At 53.7% G+C, this 22,300-nt stretch overlaps 2 non-coding genes across 2 annotated transcripts; both read left to right on the forward strand.

Annotated features, from left to right (window-relative positions):
* Nucleotides 1-18,222: 18,222 nt before the first annotated feature.
* Nucleotides 18,223-18,304, forward strand: TRNAS-UGA. Its single transcript has one exon. It is a non-coding gene; the product is annotated as a tRNA-Ser (tRNA).
* A 1,951-nt stretch (nucleotides 18,305-20,255) lies between these two features.
* Nucleotides 20,256-20,328, forward strand: TRNAF-GAA. The gene has a single exon. It is a non-coding gene; the product is annotated as a tRNA-Phe (tRNA).
* The last annotated feature ends 1,972 nt before the right edge of the window (nucleotides 20,329-22,300 follow it).

The raw sequence follows: 22,300 nt of genomic DNA on the forward strand, positions 1-22,300 counted from the left end.
ACTGGACATGCTAACAAAGACATAGCAGTGATTCTCCACTCAGAAATGGTTAACAACAGCAGAACTCCAACTAACTGAAGGAACTTCATATGATCACATTGTAGTTCAGTTGTTGAAGTCAATATTGTCTCAGACGATCTGCGGATAGAACTCCACATTAGGTGATTTTGAACTAAGCAAAATTCCCACGTATTTGGCTCCCAAATGATATGTACCCCAGGCCCAACAAAAGATCTCTCCTAGCTAATCCTGTGTTACAGGGAATGCTGCCCTTCTTGATGCAGATGTTGAGGAAATAGAAGTGGGCTTTTTGTTGAATTTATCCTTTGTAGGTGTTGAAAATGTGTATAAAATCAGTGTTGGAAATCTAATAGCTGCAGAAAAATAGCTATTTTTGAATAGAATCTCCAGCTCTGGTAACAAACAAAGATTATGATCCAGCCTTGTATCCAGTCCCTTGCCTGGAACTGTGCCACCAAATGAAAGAAAAGCTGGGCATGTTTTGGTAAGCCTCACTAACACTGCTGAGATTTGGAGTGGTTTTGTAAAGGATTCTACTTCAGAGAAGTGTAAATTTACCCTGACCAAGGATTTGGAAAGAACTGGAGTGGAGAGAGCACACACCCAGTTCTTGGTTTCCACCCCAGTAAAGGAAGCTATGATGACCAATGGCCCAAGGAAAATTGTTTGTACAACTCCACTTACTAGTTCAGTGTCACTGGTTACAGTTCCAGAGTTCAGCCAAGGTTAGATTGAGAACAGTAACTAGGAGTCTGGACTCAAAAATCCAGAGGGCAGCTTAAAAATCATGAGATGTTTAAAAATGCTCCCTTTGGGGGTAATGCTATTACTTTCTTGGTTTTTTCTGAGACTCTTGGGCCATGTTTTCTGCCTTAACTTGAAGGCTAAAAATGGACTTTTTAAAATAAACAAATGGAAGGGAAGATTTTTGTATCCTCATTAGGCTCCTAGGCTTCATTGTGTTCGGCACTGCAGATACCCCATCCAAGAGTGCGTGCACCAGTTGTGCCAAGCACTGCAGAGACCCTGACCGAGGGTGGGGGCCCTGATTCTGCCAGGTATTATACAACTCAGAGCGAGAGAGAGTCCTTGCTGCCAACAGCTCACAGGTGAAATAGACAAAAGTGTGGGAGGGCGGTTCCCGTTTTACAGATAGGGAAACTGAGGCCCGAAGAAGTGCTGTAATTTGTCCATGTTTGCACAGAAAATAATGGGACCAAACTGGGAACTGAATCCAAATTTTCTGAATCACAGCCTGGCCTTTGACCACGAGCCAAGCGTTGTTGATTGCATGGTGGAGGCCTCAATGGAAATTTTCAGAATCTCCATCATTGGAGGATTTTAAGAAGGGGTTATACAAACACCTGTCAGGGATGGCCTAGGGATACTTGGTCCTGACTCTTGGGATCCCTCCCTTCCCCACCTTCCTATATGATTCAGTGGATCATCCTATTTATAATGACCAAACTTTTCTCTCTGGAATTATCCGTTAAATGGTTATTATCCCCTCTTCTTGCCTGGGGTAGAATGGAAGAGGAGAAAAACCTCTCTCAACAGAGGATGCAAACGTCAGTTTGGTCTCCCTTCATGTTCTACTGAAGCTTAGAGAGACGAAGGAACCTGACCTGCCTAAGATGGTAGACAGGACAGAGAGTTTATTTCATTTGGGGCTGTGAATATAAGCAGAAGAGTGGCTGTCACTACCACCCAATCTGGGGCTTTTGCAACCGCCTCTGCACACTGCGTGGACATCTTCAGAGAACTATCCACGATGACTCCAAGATCTTTGTCCTGATTGATTGTAGCTAAATGAGCCCCCATCTGTAGCAGGTGGTTACCCCGCTCCTGCCCTGAAGGGCTTAAACCAGCCCTGGGGGAAGGTTGTGGCTGGGAGCTGCTAAGCTGGGCTGATTGGGAAGAGGCTGCAGCTGGGCTATGTCCCAGTCAGGCCACAGTGGCCTGTAGAAAGAGGCCGTGAGCCAGGAGCTCAGCAGTCTCCCTCTGCCTGTAGAGGGAGATGGGCCCGGCTGCAGGGAGCTGGACACAGGGTACCTGAGTGGAGCAGGGCTGGGGACAGGCAGAGGAGCTGGGGAGTTCCGGCCTGGAAAGCCCCAGGCTGCAGCCTAGCAGAAGGCAACAGGTACTGGGGGTTGCAGAGGGCAGCCCCTCAGCTAACAGGGCACCAGAGTCCAGAGAAGGACATGAGGACTGGAGGACAGGCGGATCACCAGCCTTCAGAGGGTGCTCCGGAGCTGGAGATCGAGCTAATTCCCTGAGAGACCAGCAGGAGGCGCCGCAGGGGTGAGTCTGCACGTCTACACCATCATATTGTATGTATAGTTGGGGTTATTTTTTCCAATGTGCATTACTTTACATTTATCCACATTACATTTCATTTGCCATTTTGTTGCCCAATCACTTAGTTTTGTGAGATCTTTTTGAAGTTCATCACAGTCTGCTTTGGTCTTAACTATCTTGAGCAGTTTAGTGTCATCTGCAAACTTTGCCACCTCACTTTTTACCCCTTTATCCAGATCATTTATGAATAAGTTGAATAGGATTGGTCCTAGGACTGACCCTTGGGGAACACCACTAGTTACCCCTCTCCATTCTGAGAATTTACCATTAATTCCTACCCTTTGTTCCCTGTCCTTTAACCAGTTCTCAATCCATGACATGACCTTCCCTTTTATCCCATGACAACTTAATTTACATAAGAGCCTTTGGTTAGGGGCTTGTCAAAGGATTTCTGAAATTTAAGCATACTATGTCCACTGGATCCCCCTTGTCCACATGTTCAAAAACTTTAATCAGTAAGACACAATTTCCCTTTACAGAAACCAAGTTGACTTTTGCTCAACAATTTTTGTTCTTCTATGTGCCTGCCAATTTTATTCTTTACTATGGTTTCAACGAATTTGCCCGATACTGATGTTAGACTTACCCGTCTGTAATTGCCAGGATCACCTCTAGAGCCTTTTTTAAATATTGGCATTACATTAGCTATCTCCCAGTCATCAGGTACAGAAGCCGATTTAAAGGACAGGTTACAAACCATAGTTAATAGTTCCGCAGCTTCACATTCGAGTTCTTTCATAACTCTTGGGTGAATGCCATCTGGTCCCGGTGACTTGTTTATGTTGAGTTTATCAATTAATTCCAAAACCTCCTCTAGTGACACTTCAATCTGTGACAGTTCCTCAGATTTGTCACCTACAAAAGCCGGCTCAGGTTTGGGAATCTCCCTAACATCCTCAGCTGTGAAGACTGAAGCAAAGAATTCATTTAGTTTCTCCTCAATTACTTTATCGTCTTTAAGCGCTCCTTTTGTATCTCAATCGTCCAGGGGCCCCACGAGTTGTTTAGGAGGCTTCCTGCTTCTGATGTACTTAAACATTTTATTTTGTTTTATTTTGTACTTATTACATTTAGTTTTTGGCTAGCCAATCTTCAAACTCCTCTTTGGCTTTTCTTATTAAATTTTTCACTTAATTTGGCAGTGTTTATGCTCCTTTCTATTTACCTCACTAGGATTTCACTTCCACTTTTTAAAAGATGCCTTTTTATCTCTCATTGCTTCTTTTACATAGTTGTTATGCCACGGTGGCTCTTTTTTAGTTCTTTTACTGTGTTTCTTAAATTGGGGTATACATTGAAGTTGGGCCTCTTTTATAGTGTCTTTAAAAAGTGTCCATGCAGCTTGCAGGGATTTCACTGTAGTCACTGTACCTTTTGATTTCTGTTTAACTAACCCCCTCATTTTTGCATAGTTCCCCTTTTTGAAATTAAATGCCACAGTGTTGGGCTATTGAGATGTTCTTCCCACCACAGGGATGTTAAATGTTGTTATATTATGCAGTTTCTTTCGAGCAACTGCAGTTAGTCGGGAGAGTACACACGGCAGAGTTTCCCCTCCCGAGGTAGGTCTTGGTTAGATAAACAGTTAAGGCAAGCATTTATACCTTTTGTGTCATACAGTGATGAGCAACAACTGCATTTTGTTTGTACATATTCCTTTCTGATCTGTTACTTCTCTCAGCAATTTCTGTTACAGTCTGCATTCTGTTCTTCTCTAACACAAGGTTGAAAACCAGCATCTCTTACAGTTCTTTTCCACTCGCCCAATGTGCCCTGGACGTCTGCAGGCTGCATTAGCCAATCCAACCATTCGGCACTTGCAGATGGGCACCTCTTGTTGTGCCTAAGTCTTGTACTGCTGTGAAAGGCTGGTAGAGGCCGATATTTTCCCCTCTTTTTAACCAGCACTAATACCAGGCCAGGCCAGGGCTGGGCAGAGAGAGAGAAAGCAGCAGGTTTCCCCTATTGTTTCCTGCTCTCTTTTTCTTGACTAGTTTCTCCTCTGCACCAACTGGCCCTTTCCCTATGTGAGTCTGGTTAGCTCAGTTGGTAGAAGGAGCAAAGAGTCCTGTGGCACCTTATAGACTAACAGACATTTTGGAGCATGAGCTTTCGTGGGTCAGTTGGCAGAGCATCAGACTCTTAATCTGAGGGTCCAGGGTTCAAGTCCCTGGTCAGGTGATAAGCTACTCACTAAGATCTTAAAAATCTGTCTTTCTAGAGTCCTCTTTGCTGTTACTTTTTCTCTTCAGGATTTTGCCTTTCCTCAGAAGGGCCTTTGTGTGTGTGGGTTTGAAGGGGCAACTTCCTGACAGCCCCTCTGTCCTCACAGGCTAGAGGAATAAAGTCCTCTGGGCATAGAGCATGTTCCTCCCCTGCACACACAGACACACACACACAGAATGTCCCTAAGGAATTAGAATCACCTGCCGCCTTCCCCTGTCCTGCTGGATCCTCAAACGAGGATGCTCTTCAGCCTAAACCCATGTCCCCTCTATTCCCAGTGCCCCTCAGACCCAACCCACAGCCCCCTCCTATTCCCAGTGCCCCTCAGACCCAACCCACAGCCCCTCCTGTGCTCACTGCTCCTCACTCCCAACCAGAGCCTGCTCCTCTTCACCCCTCTCCTCTGTCCCAACCCACAGCCCCCTCCTATTCCCAGTGCCCCTCAATCCCAACATACAGCCCCCCCCTTTTTACAGTGCTCCTCAATCCCAACCCACGGCTCCCTCCTTCCCTCCAGCAGCAGGTGCCTCAGCCCCCTTCAGGAAGATTTTCTTGCAAGGTTTCGTGTATGAGTCTGCATGTGGATTTTACAGTATGTTGGAAATAGGTTGGGTTGCTTGCCGAAATGATCACATTTGTCTGGTGTTGGATTCCCAGTCTCCATGTTACAGGGGCAGGAGAAATAAAGGGTTGTTATCCTTGCTGTGTGAATCGAGGGCAGCACAACTGTGCTTGGCAGGCCCCGATTGAGGGACTCACCCTCAATTCAGTAGCACTTGCTAGGCAGGGTACATGGGTTCCAAAGCCAAGTGGTACGGCCCCTGGGTTCTAATACTAAAATTTAGGTGTTAAACCAACTTTAAGACAGGGTGGCTGTGGAGGGATGAGTGAGTCCCTAGACAACATTTCATTTACTTTTATGATAAACTTGATGGTACTTATACTGAAGACAGGCTTAGCGACTAGTAAAGCCATTATGGTTTATAAACTACTAGCTTCACCAGTGAAGGACATAAATCCACACCATGTAGAGGTCACGCATAGAGTTTATTACACACAGCGCTGCCGGAGTGTCAACTTGCTTATTAGGCTCAGCGACACTGTCAATCAATTGATTAAAGTAGAATATATAGATTTTCCATGGGTGGGGGAAAGTGACGGGGTAGGCAGTTCCACACCCTGGGATAGGTTTTTCAGCAAGACAAGATAAGCACATTAGCCAACAGGTTATATAATGTCTCTGGCCATGGTCTTAAATTAGCAAGTTAACATTTAATGAGTACTTTGATAAAATGTTATTAGTATAAAATATCTATGTTGAATTCTGATTTGGGGTCCATTGGAATGGAGCAACTCCTTTGATTGTCCAACAGGTACATTCCTAGGGGTTAAAGCAAAGAAACAGTGAAAGTATATGGCAATAAAGATTGTTTTCTGTGTGTCTAAAGGCAAGGTATTGGTTACTGACCTGTGCCAACTTTTCATAAACTCAAGGTTGGATCTGTGGGAAGAATGTCTCCCTACAGAAGAGACTAACACAATAGGAAGAGGGATTCTTTGTTCAATCTGCAACTCTGAATAAGACACAATTCTTTAGTTCTTAGCTCCAACACCTGGCAATTTGCTGACCAGGCCTATCTTAGCAAGCAAGACTTTCTGTTTACCCAGCTTTCTCTTAGCTGATCACGATTTGCTAGGCCTCTGGTCCCTTGACCATACTCTGGATGTTGGGTCTGGAAAAGAGCTGGCACAATCCATAGACCAGGTTGTTATAAAAAATGCATATGGATTTTAACCCTTCACATCCGGTAATGGCAAAGTTCTTGGTTCAGGCTTGTAGCAGTGATGGAATAAACTTCAGGTTCAAATACAGTCTCTGGAGTCCATCCACAGCTGGGATGGGTCATTGAGTCCTTTGTACAGAGTTTCAGTTTGTAGCAAAGTCCCTCCAGAGGTATGAAGTAGGATTGAAGACAAGATGGAGACGAGGCATCAGCCTTGTATAGTCTCTTGCCATGTGGTCTTTGCTTTCTTTGTCCCAAGGACACACTATCCAGCACGTGGCATAGAAAAACCTTAGAGTTCTGTCCATAGGCAGGTCCCTGCATACCTTGCTGAGTCACAAGGTGTATCTGCCTTCTCTCAATGGGTCGATTGTATACCTGATGGTCTTTAATTGGGTGATCCACAGGGAGTAGCTCAAACCTCCAAAGTGCCTGGCCAGGGGCAGGACATTAGCACAGCAAGGGAGGGATGTGGCAGTGACATCACAAAGGCCTTTTGCAGGACCTCAGACTATTGGTCAAAGGTGGTGGGGAGGTGGTGACCTCACAGAGAGATGCTGACATCAGCCAGGCAGGACAGGGGCGAGGGAAACCTCAGAGACCCCTGTGGCTTTGCTTCAGCAAGTCTCCTTCTCCAGGTCTCTGTTTGAGGACTGAGAGAGTATTCGGGTTCACGGACGTGAGCGCCAGGAGGAACCTCTTTTGAGTTTTCTCCTGCCCTTTTAGTGATTTTACTAGAAAACAGCCATCCCTGTTTAGAAGGTAAGAGCCTCCTTGAGGTTTGAAACCTGTTCAGTCTGATCCATCTGGTGACAGTTGAATTCTAGGCATGGAAAACACGAGATTAAGGAGGCAGAATTTTATTCTGCACCTGGGATTTTGTCCCTTAGAATCACTGGGGACATTAGGGTTTGTCCTTTTGGTTTCACCTTTTCTTCCATCCATCTCTCCCTCCTCTCTTCTTCTCTTGCTTCTTTTGTCCTTTCTCCTGTTCCCCTCCCAACACCAGGAGGTGTGTGTGTGGGGGTGTGTGTGTCGCAGGGGACTGCTCTGCAGCTCCCACTGTGGGAGGTCCACCGAAAAATATGGGGCTGAAATAGTGCTCGGGCAGTGATCCCCACCGGTGATCTGGGCCATCCTTTGGGCGAGAACCCTCAGCATCCCGTCCTCAGTCTCTACCCTGATTGGCTGAGCAGGGGGTTATTGACAGGGAGGAGACTCAGGTCCTTGTTGTTCTCTTTTAAGACTAAGTAAATAAGTCAGAACCACTTATGTTTGATGAATTTTGCTGCTCCTCTGTATTAATTGTCTCTGAGCAGTTCATGATTCTCTCTAACCTTGCAGTTCTCCTCAAATACTTGCTGAATAATTACTGTGCACTGTTGTTGGTCTGGAGCTCATCTGAGAGCACTTTATTCAGGTCATTCAATGTCTGAAATTCAAGATCCGATGGTTAGTTTGAAAATCAGGGCTCTTGGGTCCTATTCCCAACTCTGCCACTGACTGGCTGTGTGACCTAAGACAAGTCAATTCTCCTTTCTCAGCCTTTGCTTCTCCCTCTTTCAAGTAGGGATAATAATGATCCGCTCCTACCTACATCATAGTGGGTGGAGGATGGGGATCCATTGGAGAGTGTCACTAGGAGTAGTGCGTAATATGAGGTGTCCTGTCACGTTTACTCAGAACAGATTATGACATAATAGAATAGCTGAAATAGTCTTTTTTATTTGTATTTTTTATTTTTAAATTAAGAGCAGCAACTACTTAGCTAAGACTGAAGCATCTTATCTAATTTTTGAGATCTAAGTGTCTCCCCTTTGTGTGCGAAGAGACAATTTAACACACTGTGACAAACAGGAGATGCTTTTGTTTTGCAACAAAATATTTTTGCAAAGAACTTTCATCCCACTTCTTTTGATTTCGAGAAAAAAACTGGTTTAGTCTGAAGGGGATTTTCTGACAGAAATGGTTTCAGTGAAATTTCCCCACCATCTCGATTCCTGGGCTCTATCCCTGCCTCTGGGGAGTTTTGCTGTTTGTTAGAACAGGAGTCAAGACCGATGGCTTCTCTTTCTCGCTCTGCCACTGCCTTGCTGTGTAGGCCCTTGGGTAGGTCACTTCCCTTCTCTGGACCTCAGGCTCCTCCCCATCTGTCCAATGGGAACAGGGACAGTTCTCGAACTCTGGGCAGTTGTGAGACTGAGTGAGATAAGGGGCGTTAAAGCCCTCTGTGAAGGAGAAAGGGGAGTTTCTCGGTGTTTAGCACGAAGGAATTCTAAAGTTTGCTAAAATGTCTAGTCTGTGGAAACAAGAAATAGTCGGGGCCAAACTTTTTAACCACTGCCTTTTTTAAAGCCCATTCAGGGATGTGAGTCCCTGTCTCTTAGGTACCTGGGATTCTTTGCCAGCAGGAGAGAAGAGGTTCCTGCCTCCATTTTTGTGGCCTTAACAAACCAGGTGTTGTGCCCCAGTTCTCATCTGAGATCCCTGGAAAAAAAAATCCTCCCATCCATGAACAAGACAGGACCTATCTTTAAAATGGGAACAAAGAGACCCCTGGGACTTTCAGACTAGCTAGCCTCACTTCCATAGCTGGAGAGATACTGGAATACATTCTTAAACACTCAGTTTGTCAGCAGCACCTACAGGATACTTTGGTGCTTAGGACTAGTGAGCATGGATATGTCAAGAACAAATCACTCCAAACCCAGCCTCTTTCCTTCTTTGGCAGGGTTCCAGGCCTAGTGGAGGTGGGTAAACAGTAGATGGGATCGATCTCCGGGTTACTAAGGCTTTTGACACAGTCCCGTAGGACATTCTCACAAGCAAACGAGGGAAATGCGGTCTAGACGCAATCAGTGTCATGTGGGGGCAGAGCTGGTTGAAAGCCCAGACTCCAAGAGCCCTTCTCCATGTCTGGCTGTCCAACGGAGAGGGTGCACCTAGTGGGTCCGGCAGGGATCAGTCCAAGGTCCGGTACTAGTCAATATTTTCATTATTGATTTGGAAAATGGAGTGGAGAGCATGCGTCTAAAATTTGCAGCTGACACCAAGCACTTTGGAGCACAGGATTGGAATTCAAAACGCCCTTAACAAATTGGAGAATTGGTCTTCTTGAGCCAAACTCCATGGCTGGGCCCCTCTCTCTAGACTGGGCTGAAGTGAAACCCCAGAGCCAAACTCTCCTCCTCCTGGGCCGTGCGCTCCGCCCTTGAATGCTCAGATGCTGCTTAGCACTGTCAGAGCAGCTTTGGCTGGGGGATTCTCCCAGCACTTTCCAATAGCGGGAAGGAGGAGGAGGAAGGGTTGGGGGCAGGAGGAGGTCAGGGCGCTGAGGACGGGGGGGGAGGACGAGGGCGGGGGGGCGAAGGGAAAGGTCATGCAGAGCAGACAGGATGGGGGAGGGGACACCGGGGGCAGTGCTGGCGGGAGGGTCACAGCGGAGGGGGGGGACACTGCAGGGGCAGGTTGGGGGCGGGGTTGGAGGCCTCTGCCCTGTGGCCCCTCCCAGGCCATATCCCATGTGGGATTCGAATCCCAACGGCCGCAGCGCGCGCCCGGGGGAGGAGGCAGCGAAGCCTCGGGGCGAGGGAACCGGGGCCTCCCCCCACGCGCTGAGTCTCTGTCCCGCGCTCTCTCCGCCAATCAGGGAGCGGGGAGGGGCGCGGCGAAGTGACAAGTTACGGCCCCTCCTCCAATAGAGGCCGAGTGTGTGTGTGTGAGAGAGAGAGAGAACTACGCTTCCCAGAGTGCACCGGGAGGGGGCGCGTTGTCTGAGCAACCGGCCCGTCACTTCCGGTCTGAGATGAGCCAGGAACTACAACTCCCAGCCTGCCCCGGGGCGCCTCCGTCCTCTCTAGCCCAGGTAAGGGCGGGTCCCTGGGTCAACCTGACACCTCCCCCCCCCCCAACGCAACTCCTCATCCCCGTCCCCCAGAGAGCCCCGGCCCCGCCCCCCAGGGAGCCCCGGCCCCGCCCCCTCCGGCTCCTGATGCGAACTCGCGTGTCCCGGGGTCTCGGCCCGGCCCGGCCCCCCCCCGGCAGCGTCGCACCCCCAGTGATTTCCCCCCCCTGCCTGCTTCTCCCCTGGCCTCGTCTCTCCCCACTCGGGGGGGGGGGGCTGTTGGATGGAGCCATATGGAAATTGGGGGGGCCAGGACTCCTGGGTTCTCCCCCAGCTCTGGGAGGGGAGTGGGGGAGGGGCTGGGGTGCCTGCTGCCCTCGCGGTGACCAGCAGAGCCCCCTGCAGCTTGCCACCCCAACCACGCGCTGGGTGTGCTGGTGCCTGGAGCTGCCCCTGGTTCCAGCCCCTCTGCCCAGGCAGCTCCCCCAGCCTGACACACACACCCAGCCCCTGCACCCGCCCCACCCCAGGGCTCCTCAGCCCAGAGGGGAGCCCCCCGGCTGAGTGGGGAATCAGAACCCCCCGAAATTACCCTGGGACCAGCATGATCTGCCTCCGCTCTGCCCTGCTCCGCATGTATTCGGAGTGAGTCAGTTTCCCTGTCCCAACATGTGTCCTGCCCTGTGTCTCTTCTCCTCCCCAATTCCCTCCAAACCACCCCATTTCCCTGCACCCCGGGCTGGGTCTCTGCCAACCCCCCTTCTCCCCTCCTGCCCCCAATATCTCCCTGCCCCTACAGGTCTATAGGGCTGGATCCCTCCCTCCCCCCTTCTCCCATCATTTCCTGCCTCTGGGGGTCTATGGAGATGGGTCTCTCCTCCATCCATCCCTTCCCCTGCCCCCTATATCCCTCTGGGGCTCGGTCTCTCTCCCTGTCCTTGTGCTCCCCCCTGCACAGCATGTCCTGAGAGTGACTCAGATTCCCTGGACCACCATTTCACACACCCCCACCCCACATGTCTCTTCTCTCCCCCAGCTCCCTCCACCCCACCCCATTTCCACCTGAACCCCAGGCTGGGTCTCTGCCAACCCCCTCTCCTCTCCTCCTGACCCCAATATCTCCCTGCCCCTACGGGTCTATGGGGCTGGGCCTCTCCATCCCCTCATCCCTCCCCCCAATATCTCCCTAGCCCCGTCTGTCTATGGGGCTGGGACTCTCCCTGAAGCCCCGCCCCCAGCGTGGGGCTCACAGACAATTCCCCTCGCCCCTGCGGCTGTGACGTGCGCTGACGTGCTCACTCCCCGCAGGCAACTCCTTCACTTCAGACCAAAACGACAGAAGGTGTCGCATGTTCATGGGCGGGGCTATGCAGATGAGCAGTTTCTGGCGGCAGGACGGAGAGCAGCGAGATGAACCGAAGGAGCCTGGTGGAGAGAATTCTCTGTGTGTGGACAGAATCCGGTGTGGGGAGTTCGTGCTGTGGGTGGCTGCACCGGAGTCACTTCGGAGCAGTGATTACCACTAAGCTACGCATTGACCAAAGGCGTGTGAATGGGGTGTGGTGCCTGGCGGGGAGCAGATCATGGTGACAAGAAAGCAGCAGATCCTGTCCTAGCAGTGGTTTGTGGGCATGTGGGGGTTTCTTTGCAACCATGAGTGGGCTTGTTGTGGGTGCAACTAGACCCCCCCCTTCTCTGGTGGGGCGGGGCTTCTACTGTCTGCCTGGGGATGGGGAGGTCCATGATGTCACAGCCCATGGGGGCGGGGGTTGAATCATGTTTCTGAAGTGGGAGAGCAACTTCCCCCACTCCCACTCACTCTCCACTAGGGGGCTGGGCTGGGATCTCTAGGGAGGGGAGCACAAGAAAAAACAGTCTCCCCTATGGAACCCAGGAGTCCTGGCTCCCAGTCCCCCTGTTCTAGACCCCCTCCACTCCCAGAGCCAGGGATAGAACCCAGGGGTCCTGGTGACCAGCCCCCTCCCTACTCTGACCACTAGACCCCACTCCCCTCCCAGGGTGGTGCAGGGGTCACTGGGTCTGTGTCCCAGCTCTGCTAAGGGCCTTGACTGATTTTCCCAAAGTGCTTCCTTCTGGATCCAGCACATCTGCCCCCTCCCCCCACCCGGTCGCTGCCCACCCCCGTGTGGGGGCACCAGCACTGTGCCGGGTCATGATGGGACATTGTCCAAGCTGGCCCAGGAGAGACGTGTGTGTCCCTGCTGCCCCCTGCTGGTGGGGCTGAGCCCTGCTCTGTGTGTGTGTGTGTGTGTGTGTGTGTGGTGTCTTTGCAGGATTTTGTATCCTGGAGCAAGTGACACACACACACATTGACGCACAAAGGGACTCACACAATCCCAAGAACACTCACACACAACACACCCAGAAGGGCATGCTAGCCCAACCTGTAAAGAGAGAAACAATCACATCTCCAGCCATACTCACAATCACCCCCCCCCCGCATAATATTCACAATCGTGCTCAGAGACACAACTGCACACAGTTCACTCTCACTGCTCCCAACACAAGGACCTCCTGCCCCACACAGCGTGTGCCGAGGCCTGTGGAACTCACTGCCACTGGACATTTACCAATGAGAATGGACCTTTCCAGGAGACCAATAGACATGGCTGTGGCGACAGAGGGGCTGGGCTTGGCCCCCAGGGTCTGAGCCGGGCTGAGATTGGTTCTGCCTAGAGGGGTCTCTCCAGCAGGGGGCAGCGTGACCCACACACAAACCCACCAGAAGCGCCTTTCTTAGCGGGTCTCCCAGGCCATCCCCCACCCTGCCCCGGGTCGGGTAACAAAGGGGCAGCACAGGACTCTGGGCCGTGTCACAACCCGGCCCCAGCCCCTCGCTCCCACACGCTGGTGAGTTGGGTAACTGCCGAGGGATTGCACAAGAGAGAGTCAGAGCCAGGGAGAGAACCCAGGAGTTCTGGCTCCCCTCGACACACATCCTAACCACTGGACCCCACTCCCCTCCCAGGGCTGGAGATAGAACCCAGGAATTCTGACCACCAAACCCGCTCCCCCCACTCTGACCACTAGACCCCACACTCCCCTTTTAGATTTTAGTCCCCCTGCCTCTTCTATCCACCCACCCCACCTGTCCATCCCTTTGCTGCAGGTTTTTGGGGTGTCACCCCTGCTCTGCACTCCCCCACTGCAGCCCAAGGCTTTTCCTCCCCCCAACCACACATCCTCTCCCCCTCGTGCTGGATCGTCTGCTTGGCCCCCTGCCCCCTCTCGGGGCGCGCTGTGCGGCGTGGCTGGGGATTGTGCAATGGCCCAGCACCAGGCAACACAGAACCGACACCACATGCCCTGCCCTTCCTCACCTGAGCTGCTCTCCAGGTGCATCGGAGCCCAGTGCCCCACACCTGGGCCCTCCTGCCCCACAGGGGGTGAGCTGCAGCCCCCGCCACACTCCACAGAGGGGAGAAGGGTCAGGCCAGCCAGCCCTTGTAAGATGGGGAATTCACCACCGGGATCGACGGTATGGGGGCTTTGACATACAGAGAAACGGTTGTTGCACTGAAAGAGGGCAGCAGAGCACACACACACGCTTGCAAGCATACACAAACACATTCATGAATCTAGCCACACACACACACACACTTGCTAATATACGCAAACACCTGCACAAATCCAGCCAACATCAACACAACTGCTAACAGATGCAAACACATGCACAAATCCAGCCACATGAACACACACACACACTTGCACAGCCAAAAACACAACACTCACAGCTGTAATGACACCCCCCCACACACACACAAAAAACCCTTACAGAAAACCACACATACACAAACACATGCAGAAATCAATCCATCCATCCACCCACACACACACACCCCATCCCCATTCTGTGCACACACTTTGGGTCACTGCAACACTGAATACTTCAATTGGATGGGGGGCCCAGCACCATGGCTATTCCCTGCCCCCCAGGGCTCACAGGAGGTGGATTGGGGGGGCACAGAGGGCACGATCCAGTGCCAGCCAAGGGGGGATCAGAGGTGGGGATGGGGGCCGTGGTTTCTGTACCACCCAGTTCCTGGCACAGGCTCCTTCCAGGATTTGCATTTCTTGGTAGTTTTCACCCCATCACCACTTCCTGCCCAGGTGGTTCGGGGGTGGGGTGGGAAGAACCCAGGAGTCCTGGCTCCCAGCCCCACCTGTGCTAAGGTACGAGACTCCACTCTAACCCCAGCGCTGGGACTGGAACCTAGGAGTCCTGACACCCAGCTTCCTTTCCTCTAACCACTAGACCCCACTCCTGCCCCTTTGGGGAGCCAGGACTCCTGGGTTCTGTCCCCAACTCTGAGAGCAGAGTGGCATCTAGTGGTTAGAGCAGGAGGAGCCAGGAGTCCTGGGTTTTATTCTCAGTGCTGTTTGACCCTGGGCCTCAGTTTCTCCTCCCACTTTTTGGGTCTGGAGCCTGTAAACTCTCTGGGGCAGGGCCTGTCTCTCGCTGTGTCTGGGCAGCGCCTGGCCCAACGGGGCCTGATCTCAGCTGGGGCAGGGACTGTCTCTGTGTCTGTGCAGCCCCTGGCACAACGGGGGCCTTGATTCTGCCTTGTCAACGGCAGCGCAGAAAGTCCTAGTGCCAAAAGAGTCGCTGACTTGGCTCCTTTCACACGCTAGGCACCAGGAGGAGCCTCTTTCGAGTTTTCTCCTTCCCTTTTCGTGATTTTACTAGAAAACAGCCGTCCCTGTTTAGAAGGTAAGAGCCTCCTTGAGGTTTGAAACCTGTTCAGTCTGATCCATCTGGTGACAGTTGAATTCTAGGCATGGAAAACACGAGATTAAGGAGGCAGAATTTTATTCCGCACCTGGGATTTTGTCCCTTAGAATCACTGGGGACATTAGGGTTTGTCCTTTTTGTTTCACCTTTTCCTCCATCCCTCCCTCCCTCCTTTCTCTTTGTCTCTTGCTTCTTTTGTCCTTTCACCTGTTCCCCTCCCAACACCAGGAGCGAGGTGTGTGTGTGTGTGTGTTGCGGGGGAGTGCTCGGCAGTTCCCACTGTGGGAGGTCCACCCAAAAATGTAGGGCTGAAATAGTGCTCGGGCAGTGATCCCCACCGGTGACCTGGGCCATCCTTTGGGCTTCCTGGTGAGAACCCTCAGCTTCTCGTCCTCAGTCTCTACCCTGATTGGCTGAGCAGGGGGTTATTGACAGGGAGGAGACTCAGGTCCTTGTTGTTCTCTTTTAAGACCAAGGAAATAAGTCAGAACCAGTCATATGTTTGACAATTTTTGCTGCTTTCTGCATTAATTGTGTCTGAACAATTCATGATTCTCTCTAACATTGCAGTGTGTTTGGCAAGGTCCCAGCAATGGGGCTCCCAGCCCTTCCCTTGTGGGAGACTGTTCCCCAGGCCGAGAGTCTCTGAGCTGGGCCAGACCCGGGGAGCTGCTGAGCATGGAAATCAATGGGAACCGAGGGGGTCCTGGCCTTGCTATGCCGAGGGACTTTGAAGTGGGGAATGGTTTCCCAGGAGACGTCCGGACTCCTGGGTTCTGTTCCTTCTCTAGCCGGGGCGGGGGGTGAGTGTGTCCTGGGCTGGCAGGCGGGAGCTGCTTGTCCAAAGTGACCGATGGTCTTTGTGACTGACCTCAGTGCTCGAAAAGGACGAGACTCCCCGGTTGTTGCAGCCCCAGGGATGAGGAGGGGGAACGTTGAGGGGGAGCAGATCATGCAATGAACTCCTGCCAGTGTGTGTAGCCTGCACTCCCTGCACCCCTGTGGGGGGAGGAGGAGCTGCTCTGGCTGGGGCTGGGATGGGGAGGGACCAAACAGGCTGGTTAGTGAGAGGCTACCTTGACCCCAGACTCACGCCTGCTCCCCGCTCGGTTCCAGGATGGCCGGGCTCCTGAGGATGTTCAGGAAGAAGGCTCTGCCAGTGGCCCCAGAGCCTGAGGGAAGCAGCTGCCATCTTCCCCAGGAGCGGAGTGGCCCCTCCGTCCCCACTGATGGGGAAGGAGCTCCCGGCCGGGCCAGGAGGTGGAGGTGCCCAGCCTTCTGGAAGAGGAAACCTGCTCCTGGCGCAGGTGCTGAGGTGGGAGAGGCACCGGCCAGGCCAAAATGGAGCTGGGCCAGGATGCGGCTGGGCAGGCAGGACCCAGCCCAGGAGCGGAATCGGGCAGGGTGGCTCTGGGGCTTGTTATGTGGGCAGCAGCGGCCCCAGGAGCCCAGCCCCAATTTCCAGCAGGAGGCATCGCCCTGCCCGGTCAGTGGGGACCTTCCAGCCTTCCCAGGGCAGGAGGTGGAGGATCCCTCTCCCAGCCCCAGCAGCTCGGCCCGCTCCCCACGGGACAGCAGCAGCGCCTGGGACTCGGACAGCAGCGAGGCCGATGGATGCTTCTGCTTTGTTCCAGGTGAGGAGCCAGGCTGGGCTCAGGGAGGGGTGGGGAGGGGGCTGTGAACACCCCGGGCCCAGGCCCCCGAGCAGTGCTATGGGGGGGGTCCCCAGCTCAGGTGTCTGGCCTGAGCCACTGAACCCCACTGACACTAGATGCTGCCACTGTAATCCTTGGTGCTCCATTGGGCGGGGGGTGGGAGGCACCTCCCAGGGAGTCCAGGACAGTGGGGGGGGGGTCTCTTTGCTGTGGACTCCTGAAGGAGTTGGGGGCTGATGACACTGAGGCTACTTGGAATCAAATACATTTGAGATACAAGTACAGAGCCCATATTCATAACTTCAAATACAAAAATGGTGCACACGTACAGCCAGCGTCATTATAACCAGCCAATCATAACCTTGTCCTAGACACCTCACACGCCAACCTTTGCACAGTATTTGCTGCACATAGATAACAGTGGTGGCAACAATGATCTCTACGGTCCCAGTTCATATTCATAACGTCACAGCAGGCTACAGAGAAGTGGGAGGGAGGCGTCTTCCAGCCGCCGTGTCTCGTCCGTTTCTCCCTTGCCGCTTGGGCCAAGGTGGGAAGGGAGCGAAACGTGCCAGGCTGAAGGTTTTGCGCTCGGCCTTGAGGATTAAGCCCGACCCCCCGGCATGGCTAGGTCGGGGTTGTCCTGGGCTCTGTGGGGGGAGGGCTCGGCTGGGAGAAGGGGCAGACGAGGGGATTTTGTCTCTGATAGATAAGGGCTTTGTCAGTGGGAAGCTGTAGGTCACATGCTGGGGGTGACAGTGGGGTTTGAGCTGGGGTAGCAGCAGCAGGGGAGCAACGTGTGTGTGTGGGCGGGGGTGGGATTCACTTGGTAAAAATGAACCTGCCAAGCCGCTCCCTCTGCTGGAGCAAACGCCTCTCATTTATCTCCTCAACTCCCCTCCATGAAAATTTCCACCCCTCCCCCGGCGCTAAGGGACCCCCTCACTCCCATGGAGATTTGTAATTGTTCTCACTCTTCCTTGGCCTTGTCCAAAGAGTTTTTCCAGAAAAATGATCAAGGACATTTCAAATGAGAAAAACAAACCAAACCAGAGAAACCCCCACCACACCCAGTTTGGGGCTGAATTTTTCTACTGAAATTTGGAGATAATAAAACTCATCTCTCTGTTGGCCAGAAACCAAAGCCAGACCTCCCCCGCTGTAGCTGTGACTTCTGCTGTCGAACCACCAATGCGCTGACTCCTCTTGTGAGACATTTCTCTGCACAATACTGCTGCTATTCCAGTTACTGACTCCAGGAAACATTTTCCTTAGCCTGGTTCCGTGTGTCACTGGTTTCTCTAGCAAAGATCAGTCCCTGACCCTGTGGCCCAGACATCCTCATTCACATCAGGCTTCAAGTTGAGAATCATTTCCCATTCCCGCTCTGTGGGAGGGGAGACTTTTAAACGTGCTCTCTGTGCGACTGCACATGGCTAAGCAAAGAGAACAAACCCCCAATCCCCCCTGTGCTTTGGGAGCCAGGTTTGCGGTGGGAATTCTGTAGTTCAGATGACTTCACGCCTGGACATTGTGATTCTTTACCAGTTTCTCTGGCATTGGGGCAGTTTTGTGCTCACAGCTGTGATGGCCGAGTGGTTAAGGCATTGGAGTTGAAATCCAATAGGGTTCCCCTGCACAGGTTCAAACCCTGCTCACAGCAAGGCCTGTGTTTTAGCCAGTCTCTCACCCGGGCAACACCTCTGTACAACCCCCTGAGACACTCTCAATTCTCTCCCCACCCCAAGTAAATCCTGTTCTGCTCCTTCCATAGAGATGCCTGGGACACCACCTCACACTGTGTCCCTGAGGGGTCAGGCAAACTCTCAGCACCTGAAGCCTCTGCCACTCACCTGGTGCCCCATAGATCAGCCATAGCCCTGGTCCTGCTCCTCTCTCTAGAGCAGTGGTCCCCAACCTTTTTGGCACCAGGGACCGGTTTCGTAGAAAAAAAAATTTCCGCGGACCTGCCCCCTATCTGACCCCCACCCACTTCCTGCCCCCCGACTGCCTGCCCCCCTCAGACTCCCCGACCCATCCTGCTCCGTGTCCCCTCACCATCCCCCAGAGACCCCCACCACCCTGGGACCCCACCCCTGCTTCCTGTCCCCTGACTGCCCCAACCCCTATCCCCCCCACTGAGTCCTGACAGACCCCCCCGGAACACCCACAATCCAACCCCCCCCATTCCCTGCCCCCTGACCGCCCCCCCAACCTCCGCCCCCTCCCTGTGTCCTGACTGTCCCCAGGACTCCCTGCCCCTTAGCCAACCCCCCTGGCCCCAGCCTCTTACCCCCGGCTCCCTCCTCACCTGGAGTCTCAGCGCCTTGCCCGACAGCTGCAGCGTGTCTCCGGCGGGGCCTGAGCTCCATCCCGCTCAGAGCCGCGTGGTGAGGGGGCGGGGCTGGGAGCTCCATGCCAAGCGGAGGCAGCTGAGCTCAGCCTGGAGCTCGCAGCCCCGCCCCCTCACCACGCGGCTCTGAGGGGGCGGGGCTCAGGGGCCCCGCTGGACACACGCCGCTTGATGCGCTAGGGGTCGGTTCGCAGCCCGGTTCCTAACAGGCCACGGACCGGTACCGGTCCGCAGCCCAGGGGTTGGGGACCCCTGCTCTAGAGTGTGAAAGGAGCTGAGTCAGCGACTCCATGGGAGCTACGGGGCTGCAGAACCAACAGAGGAAAAATAGGTGCTCAGCACCCACTGGCAGCCAGCTCCCCCCCCCACTACAGGCCTTGCTGACAAGCTCCTCCTCTTCCCCTTCAGCACCTCCCACTTGCCAGTGATCAGCTGTTCAGTGGGGTGCAGGAGGGGCTGGCGGGGGATGGAGAGGAGCAGAGATGGGAAGAGGTGGGGGAGGGAGAGGAATGGGGCAGGAAGGTGAAGGCCGAGAAGAGATGGGACAGGGGTGGGGGCTTGGGGGAAGGGGTGGAGTGGGGGCAGGGCCTTGGGTGGAAAGGGGGGTTTTGTCACAGACCCTGCACCCCTCTAGGGCCGGCCCTGAAGGGAAGCACCGACTATCACAGTGACAATAGAAGTGACCAGCCTTGCGGGGGAGGCGGAGGGAGATCCGCACTCACCAGGTCTCTTCTCTCCCCCAGGGTGAGCCAGACACTGCTCTCTCCTGGCTCTCACTCTAGCAGCTGGACGCCAAGGAGCCATTTCCCCACAGGAAGTGCATTGAGTGCCCCTGTGGTGCTGGGGGGCTGGCGCTGCTGCTGCCTGTGGGGCTGGCAGGGGGGCCGATGTCTGCACAGACTCTCAGCTGCCAGGCCGGAGGGGGCACTTGGGACCTTACCAGAGTGGCTCAGTGAAGACGGGGGGTTGACAAAGCAATACAGACGCTCTCCAGAGCACGGAGCAGCATCCGCCCATGCAGCCAGGCAATGAGCATTTCCCACAGCCTGGAGCCGAGGGGGAGGCGGCAGCTGCTGTTACAGCTGCTCGGGGACAGGTCCTGTCAGCCAACAGCCACTTCTTACTCCCCACAGCTAAGGGCGCCGGGTTCCTCCGGTGGGGGTGTGGAGCAGCCGTTCATTTTCCTGTCCTTTTTGTGTGCAACTGCTGACAAAAACATCCCAGACAGAGAAGCAACAGGCCAAAAAACTTCCATGCAGCTGCCAAAGTAGCTCAGTTGGGAGAGCATTAGACTGAAGATCTAAAGGTCCCTGGTTCAATCCCAGGCTTTGGCAGGCCCTGTCATCTGCCTTTGTGCAGGGCGGGCTTGTTTTCTGGGAGCACAGCAGTGCCTGCACCCAAGCTGAGTCCTTGAGCTTATGCTCTGCAGTAGGAAAACATAGAATGGGCTTCTGCCCCTAGTTGGCCCACCTGACCTTGAACAAGGAGAGATGGGAGCTGTCTTTCCCAACATGGCAGGAAGAGAGTGAGGAAGGGCAGGGTGACTCTCAGGAATGGTGCCAGAGGGCTGCTGGGCAGTGACAGGCAGGGATTGGGGATGGAAGCTCCTCTGTGCAGCTGAGCAAGGGCAGTACCAGGGAAGGGGCATTTGTAAAAGTGACCCAGCAACACCTCTCCTCCTCTGGGCACCTAGAGCAGAGGCAGCTGGTGCTGACAGCTCCAAGGGAAGGCTTAAAAGCCACAGAGCAACTGAGGGCAGGGCTAGAGGAAGGCAGGACCATGCCTATGTGTGGCCTTCAGACAGGCACAAAAACACCCAGGCAGGCTCCTCCCTGCCGTGCCAAACACCCACTGAAGGCCACCAGCATGCGGGGCGGCTGCTGATGCTCTGTGGCCAACATCACAAGATTGTAGGAAAGCAGGGCCAGCCCCCATGGTGGGGCCTCTGGCTGGTCCCACTCAAGGTGCTCACTTTGGCAGTGGGACAGGAGATTTTACCCCAAGAGGCTTTTCCTGAGCTGGCGAGAAGCAAAGAAACACCCAGGCTCTGAAGACGCTGTGTAGCAAGTACCCGCCAGCACAGGGACAGGCGCACACGCTAGCCCAGGCAGCTGCCCATTTTCTTTGGCACGTCAGGAATGGCAAAGGCGAGACTGGAAGCACGTGGGGCTCATGTCCCAGCCTTTGTAATGCCCACCCCCCAGCTCCTTCCCAGGGCTCTAGCTGAAGGCAGAGCATTGGCCTGAGCAACCAAGAAGAGGTTCCAGCCCTGAAGGGAGCAGGACTTTTAGCCCAAAGGGAAAACTGCACAAGCACAACCACCAAGGGACTTGAACCCTCAATCGTCTGATCCAAAGTCAGGCGCCTTATCCATTAGGCCACATGGTCACACAGAAACAAAACCTTTCCAAGCACTGATTTGGAAAAGGCAGACACTGTGTTTCTCAGGTCCTCTACTGAGTGGGGCCGAGACTCTCTGGGCACAAGAAGTCGAGTTCCCAGTGAGATGTGAGACTTAATTCTCTGGAGCCAGGTGCAGGACTTTGGCAGGGAGGCTTAGGAACGGGGGACTGGGGTGCAGCGGACGGACCAGCTGTCTAGGTCCTTAGATTTGGTCTCACTGAGGAGAAGGAGGAATCCTGCTGACAGGCAGTGGCTGTGGAGAAAAAGTGGGATGTCCAGGCTGCTCCGGTCTCCTTCTTCCAGCTCCTCATCTGGCTGAGCTGCTCCACCAGCCTGGACAAGTCCTCTGCATGCACAGCAAATAGCCCAAGAGCCATTTCTGCCCAAACCTGTGCTGGGGGGTGAGCTTCTGTCTTATCTGCGCTAGAGCAGACCACTAGATTGAGAGAGACAGTCAACAACTATTAAGGCTAAGATTATATAAAGGGGGTCACAGAATCTGTGACTTTCAGAGATCTCAGTGACATTTTCCACCTCAGCCCTGGGGCAGCAAGACTGGAGCTGTCGGCCGGTGGGAGCCCCACAGCTATCAGCCACCAGTGTCGGAAGGGGCTCCCACAGGCCCATGCCTCCACGGATGGACCCCACAGCTCCCAGCTACTGTGGGTGGATCCCAGAGCTCCCAGCCAGGGGGGGTTGTGCCAATCAGGTGTCCGCTCTAAGTTCGGCATCAATATGGTGATCCCGGGGAAGCTTGGGGTCCCCAGGTTGCCTAAGGAGGGGTGAACCGGCCCAGGTCGGAAATGGAGCAGGTCAAAACTCCCGTGCCCATCAGTAGTGGGATCGCACCTGTGAATAGCCCCTGCAGCGTAGCCTGGGCAAGACAGTGAGACACGGTCTCTT

This window comes from Mauremys mutica, unplaced genomic scaffold (assembly GCF_020497125.1).
Source record: "Mauremys mutica isolate MM-2020 ecotype Southern unplaced genomic scaffold, ASM2049712v1 Super-Scaffold_100270, whole genome shotgun sequence".
Taxonomy (NCBI): domain Eukaryota; kingdom Metazoa; phylum Chordata; order Testudines; family Geoemydidae; genus Mauremys; species Mauremys mutica.